The sequence below is a fragment of the Erinaceus europaeus genome, chromosome 13 (assembly GCF_950295315.1).
Source record: "Erinaceus europaeus chromosome 13, mEriEur2.1, whole genome shotgun sequence".
In the NCBI taxonomy this organism is placed as follows: domain Eukaryota; kingdom Metazoa; phylum Chordata; class Mammalia; order Eulipotyphla; family Erinaceidae; genus Erinaceus; species Erinaceus europaeus.
The window spans coordinates 8854161-8861143 of NC_080174.1; the positions used below are offsets into that span (position 1 = coordinate 8854161).

At 46.2% G+C, this 6983-nt stretch overlaps 1 long non-coding RNA gene across 1 annotated transcript in view; it reads right to left on the reverse strand.

Annotated features, from left to right (window-relative positions):
- Positions 1-1280: 1280 nt before the first annotated feature.
- The window catches only part of LOC132542656 (uncharacterized), a 17760-nt gene continuing 12057 nt past the window's right edge, over positions 1281-6983 (reverse strand). The window contains exons 2-3 of the long non-coding RNA XR_009553620.1: positions 5824-6017; positions 1281-3141 (exon numbers count right to left, since the gene is read on the reverse strand). This is a non-coding gene — a long non-coding RNA (uncharacterized LOC132542656). The remainder of the gene's footprint in view (positions 3142-5823; positions 6018-6983) is intronic.

Here is a 6983-nt window from a genome sequence, read left to right on the forward strand (position 1 = left end):
GTGGCCCTGTGGGGTGCTGACAGCCACCTCAGGGAGATGTGAGACTATAGCTCTGTCACGCCCACAGTCTTGTAGAAACAGTGCCTCCATTTAGGGTGGGCAAAAGAGCTGCTTTGCCATGTATGTGGCCCAGGTTCAAGCCCAGCTCCCAATGCATTAAAGGAAGCTTCATTGTTGTGGTAGGTATCTACTTTTAAAAAAATCTCAGGGGAGTTGGGCAGCAGCATGGTGGGTTAAGCGCAAGGACTGGCCTAAGGATCCTGGTTGGAGCCCCCGGCTCCCCACCTACAGGGGAGTCGCTTCACAGGCGGTGAAGCAGGTCTGCAGGTGTGTGTCTTCTTTTCCCCCTCTCTGTCTTCCCTTCCTCTCTCCATTTCTCTCTGTCTTATCCAATCACAACAATAATAACTACAACAATAAAACAACAAGGGCAACAAAAGGGAATGAATAAATAAATAGATAAATATTTTTAAAAAATCTCAGTAAGTCTTCCACCCTAAGGTACCCATCAGAGTGGTTCCAGTTCTGTTCAATACCTGGAACACACCTGCTTTAATAGTCTGACCTTGGACACTGGTGTGAATCTCAGAGGTAAAGTTCACCTGGAGGAAGTGAGGTTCAGAGCAGACAGCCAGGCTAGAGAGCGGCTCGGAACAGAACTTATATTCTGGCAGCTGTCCACAGAAAGACAAAAAGAAGCCACCTTCTCACACGCATAGTTACCGGTTTTCAACGATTCCCTTAGGGTTTGCTATGATCCCACACTGACAGGTGGCCCGTTCAGTCCCTGGTACCTTATGCACCAGAGTGATATCTCTCTCTCTCTCTCCTTTATACATCTCATATGAAATAAATAAATAAATAAATAAATAAATAAATAAATAAATAAATAAATCTTTAGGGCTGGGGAGATAGCATAATGGTTCTGCAGACTCTCCTGTCTGAGGCTCTAAGGTCCCAGGCTCAGTCCCCATCACCATTAGCCAGAGCTGAGCAGTGCTCTGGTCAAATAAGTAAACAAACAAATAAATCTTAAATAAGGAGGCCAGGCGGTGGTTCACCCGGTTAAGCTCACACAGGACTAAGCTCAAGGACCTGCACAAGGATTCTGGTTCAAGCCCCACCCCCACCCCACCACTCCTGTGGAGGGGGGACAATTCACAAGCAATGAAGCAGGTCTGCAGGTGTCTTTTTCTCTCTCTCTTCCTCCTCCTCTCTCAATTTCTCTCTGCCTTATCCAATAAAAAAAATTGGGGGGGGGGGGGCTGGGTGGTGGCGTACCCGGTAGAGTGCTCATGTTACAGTGCACAGGGATCCAGGTTTGAGCCTGTGGTCCCCACCTGCAAGGGGAAAGCTTTACAAGTGGTGAAACAGGGCTGCAGGTGTCTCTCTCTCCCTCCCTCTCTATCACCCCCTTCCCTCTCAATTTCTGGCTGTCTCTATACAATAAATAAATAAAGATAATAAAAAATTTTAATGGAAAATATGATCACCAGACAGTGGATTTGTAGTGCCAGCACCAAGCCCCAGAGATAACACTGGAGGCAAAATAAAATTAAACAAATAAATAAAATTTTATGGTTGTAGAAATAACAGTTGACTCATATCTGCAGCCTTGAGAGAACTGCTATAACTTACAGTGGAGGGAGTGGGGACACAGAAATCTGGTGGTAGGAATAGTGTGGAGTTGTACCTGTTATGTTGTACTTTTGTACATCAACATTAAATCACCAATAAAAATAAATAAATAAATCTTAAAGGCAGTCCTCTTGTCCTCACCATTCACTCAGGTCACTGTCAGCAAAGTAAGTCAATGACAATGTCCTATGATTAAAAAAAAATAAAAGTTGAAGATGACTCTTCGAGGCAGAGAAAGGAGGACCACACCCAATCCACTTTTCTTTGACCACACCCAATCCACTTTTCTTTTGACCAGCCAAAAATGGGTCCCAAATAGTGATCAGAGCTACAGTTGTCCTCTGCCCTGGCAAAGAAAAGTCTCTGGCTCATCTTAAACTGCCCTCTCCCTCTGTAATATAGTCTCTGTTCTGGCATAAATGATACCTTCCTACCCCCAAGTGTGGTTCACAAAAACAGTTTCCTGGGCTGGGGAGTTAGCATAATGGTTCTGCAAAAGACCTTCATGCCTAAGGCTCTGAGGTCCCCAGTTCAATCCTTAGCACCACCATCAACCAGAGTCGAGCACGACTGTGATGCTGAACTATCTATCTGTCTGTCTGTCTATCTATACATCTATGTATCTTTCCCTCATTAAAATGAAATAAGTAAGGGAGTCGGACAGTAGCTCAGTGGGTTAAGTGCATGTGGCGTGAAGCACAAGAACTGGCTAAGGATCCCGGTTCGAGCCCCCGGCTGCAGGGGAGTCGCTTCACAGGCAGTGAAGCAGGTCTGCAGGTGTCTGTCTTTCTCTCCACCCTCTGTCTTCCCCTCCTCTCTTAATTTCTCTCTGTCCTGTCCAACAGCAACATCAATAACAACAACAATAATAACTACAACAACAATAATAACTACAACAACAATAAAACAATAAGGGCAACAAAAGGGAAATTAAATAAAGATAAAAAAAAATTTTTTAATGAAATAAGTAAAAAAAACTAAAGATTTCCTTCAAACATGTTTCTCACTAATGAAAGAATGATTGATTGATTGACTGATTGATTGATTGATTGATTTAGACCAGATCATTGCTCAGCTCTGGCTACTGCAGGTGCCGGGGATTGAACCTGGGGCCCCTCACATGCAGGGCCTGTGTGTACTTCTGCTGTGCCGTCTCCCAAGCCCAGAAAGACTGTGTTGTTTAAGCTCACTTCCAGCCCTTGTTTTTCCTTTTGAGCAAGGCTCCTAGCGATGCCTTCTTACACTCGGTGCTGGGCCGTTCTTCACACCATATCCTATGCACAGACTAGCAGGCAGCACCCCACCCCCACCCCCCAATCTGGGGAACAGCAAAGCTGGTTGTCTCTCAGAGAGGTCATGCTAAGTCCTGACTTCCAGAAGAATCTTCCTTTTCCAGAAAGGCCAGCCTGCTTGTTTTCTGGAACTCCCTGGTCCAAGGCAGGTGGTTGTTTCTGCTGAACCCTGAGAACCTCTTGCCACTGCTCTGCTGTGCTTCTCAAACTCCTGCAAGAAAGAAGCAGGGAGGCTTGATGACAATCTAACATGGTTATGTTTAGCCAGAACCCTGGAGCCAGCTCTACTGCATTCAAACCATCCTCTTGTGAAGGGTGTGGAGTTAAGGAGTGATTGAAGTGTGTGTGTGTGTATGTGTGTGTGTGTGTGTGTGTGTGTGTGTTTCTCTCTTGGATCCATTTGATCAGTCCCCTTTCCACTGACACGTTCATTGAGTTTGATTTCTATATAACTGAAGGAGGGTGGCAGTAGATAGCATAATGTTTATGCAAAGAGATTGTGGCTCCAAAGTCCAAGCTCAATCCTCCACACCACCATAAACCAGAGCTAAGTAGTGCTCAGCTTTTTTAAAAAAAAAAAAAAAAGACTGGGGCCAGATGGTGGCACACCTGGCTGAGCGCACATGTTAAGTGCGCAAGGACCCAGGTTCAAGCTCCTGGTCCCCACCAGCAGGGGGAAAGCTTTACAAGTGGTGAAGCAGGACTGCAGCTCTCTCTCTTTCCCTCTCTATCACCCCCTTCCCTCTCGATTTCTGGATGTCTCTATCCAAATAAATAAAGATGATAATTTTTTTTTAAAAGATGGTTCAAGATTGCCAATTTTATTCTCATATTTATTATTTGGAGAATGTCTTTCTTTTTTCTTTTTTTTCTTTTTTCTGTTGCTATTATTGCTTTACTGCTTTACTGCTTCTGAAGCTTCCCGCCTTGGAGGTGGAGACCAGAGGCTTGAACCTGGGTCCTTGTACATGGTAGTATGTGCACTTAACCAGATGAGTCACCATCTGGCCCCCACATCCCATGTTTTGAAATGCATTCTGCCTTATCTGATTTTTTTAAAGGCAAGAAAGAAAGCAGAGGTAGGACAGATCTGGAAGCATCTGGAGTAACAGACTCCCAGGCCCAGCCCCAGCCTGCCAGCTCCCTGGCCCAGAGAGGGGCTGGGAAGTGATGTTTGCATATTTTATTATTCCATGTCATCAGAATGAGAGCCTATGCAAACATGCTTTCTCCTGGTGGAATTCCCTAATAAAAACAGACAGCAGGGTTTTAAACAAGCAGCCCTGAGAACAGGAGACTACACAGAAGCTCCGCCCAGGGAGCTGATGATATTCTCTCTCTCTCTCTCTCTCTCTCTCTCTCTCTCCCTCTCTCCCTCTCCCTCTCTCTCTCTTTCCATCTCCCACCTGCAAAGACACACTCCTCACCAGAAAATCCAACATCTAGTTTATTATTTTTTAATTTTAAGTATTTTATTGATTTTATTTTAATAAGAGAGAAGAGCCCTGCTCAGCTCTGGCTGATGGTGGTGCTGGGGATTGAACCTGGGGTCTCAGATCCTCAGGCAGGAAAGTCTTTTGCAGAATCATGATGCTGTCTCCCCAGCCACCAACAAATAGTTTATAAAGCAAACAAGGAGTCTTTGAAATAGGCCGGTCCAGGGGCCCGGCAGTGGCGCACACCACTGAGCACACATATTACTATATGTGATCCAGGTTCAAGCCCCTGGTCCCCTCCTGCAGGGGGAAAGCTTCACGAGTGGTGAAACAATGCTGCAGGTGTCTCTCTGTCTCTCTCCCTCTCTATCTTCCCCTCCCCTCTCAATTTCTCTCTGTCTCATCAAGGAAGAAGGAAGGAAGGAAGGAAAGAAGGAAGGAAGCAAAGAAGGAACTGACACGGTGGTAGCACACCTGGTTGAGTGCACATGTTACAGTATACAAGAACACATTCAAACCCCCAGCCCCCACCTGTGGGGGGGGGGAGCTTTGCAAAGTGGTGTAGTGTTGCAGGTGTCTCTCTATCTCCCCATATCCCTCTTGATTTCTCTCTAACACTTTCCAGTAAATAAATAAATAAAATATTTTAAAATAATGATACATGTGGTCCAGGAAGTGGCACAGTGGATTAAGCACTGGACTCTAAAGTGTGAGGTCCTGAGTTCAATCCCTGGCAGTACATATGCCAGAGAGATGTCTGATTCTTTCTCTCTCTCTTTCTCTCCTCCTATCTTCTTCATAAATAAATAAATCTTTTAAAAAAAATGAAACACACACTTATTTATATTACTTTTTAAAAATACTTATTTATTCCCTTTTGTTGCCCTTGTTGTTTTATTGTTGTAGTTATTGTTGTTGTTGTTATTGATGTCGTTGTTGGATAGGACAGAGAGAAATGGAGAGAGGAGGGGAAGACAGAGAGAGGGAGAGAAAGACAGACACCTGCAGACCTGCTTCACCACCTGTGAAGCGACTCCCCTGCAGGTGGGGAGCTGGGGGCTCGAACCGGGATCCTTATGCGGGTCCTTGCACTTTGTGCCACGTGCACTTAATCATTTACATTACATTTAAAGAAGAAAAGGAGAAACAGAGAAAAAAAGAAAAAAGAAAGGAAGGAAGGAAGGGAGGGAGGGAGGGAGGGAGGAAGGGAAAGGAAAGAAAGAAGAGAAAGGAAGGAAGGAAGAGAAAGAAAGAAAGAAAGAAAGAAAGAAAGAAAGAAAGAAAGAAAGAAAGAAAGAGCAAGCAGACACATACTGGCCCAAAGTACCATTCCCTCTGACAAGAGGATCCTGCCAACTCGTGCCAAGTCCTACCTGGCCCTGACCTGTGCCAGAAACCCACCCCAACACCAGCTCCTGTTTCTACCCGCTGGCATGTGATGAGCATTCCCGGTCTACCTGCCGGAGGAGGAAGCCGGGGGTGGAGAAAGCCAAGTTTCTTTTTCCCCCGAATGAGATCATGAGAAGCCAGGCGCTCTGAGAAAGTTCCGGAAGGGCTCCTGTGTCTCCCCAGCTTCACCCTCAAGGCAGGACGGCTGCGTAGAGAAGTGATGGCCCCACAGGCTGCCGGGTCCCTGGTTCCTGGTACACACCTGGAAATCAACCAGCAGTGGGTCTGTGTCGCTGGTGCTGCCCGCTAATGCCCTCCCCCCACCCAGCCCCAGAGTCCCACCCTCCCGGCTCACCCTACTGCATGTGACGTCTCGCCCCTATGTCACTCCCACACTAACAGAAGCTATCGCTCCGTAATGCTTGCTAGTCAGGGAGACCAAATAGAAAATAAACCCAGAACCTTGAACATGGCTCTGGGCATCTTTCAAAACCTCAGCTCGAGGTCCTGGGTATGAATTCTGGGTCCACACGGCAGCACCATGGAAAGCACCCTGCGATCTCTGTGGATGGTGGAGCAGTGCTGTGGTGTTTCTGCTCCTCTGTTTCTCTTTCTTTCTGAATTAAAAAGAAAAAGAAACTGGGGTGGGGGGCGGGTGGTGGCACAGCTGGTTGAGTGCACATGTTACAATGTGCGAGGACCCAGGTTCAAGCCCCTGGACCCCACCTGCAAAGGGAAAGCTTTGCAAGTGGTGAAGCAGGGCTACGGATGTCTCTCCTCCTATCTCCCTCTCTCCCCCACTTCCCTCTTGGTTTCTGGCTGTCTCTATCCACTAAGAAAATAAATAAATAAAACTTTTAAAAATTGGCTCAGGATTGTATACGTGCAAAGCACCATCCAAAAATGGGGAGAGTGGGGCTGGGTGGTGGCGACTTGGTTAAGAGCACATGTTACAGTGTGCAAGAACCCAGGCTCAAGCCCCTAGTCCCCACCTGCAGGGGGAAAGCTTCACGAGTGGTGAAGCAGGGCTGTAGGTGTCTCTCTGTCTCTCTCCCTCTCTCTCACCCCTCCCCCTCTCAATTTCTGGCTGTCTCTAACCAATAAATAAATAAAGTTTTTTTTAAAAAAAAACAAAACTCTAAAATGGGGAGAGGATATGAACAGAATATTCACCAAAGAAGAGATTCAAAAAGCCAACAAACGTGAAAAAATGCTCCAATTCATTGAT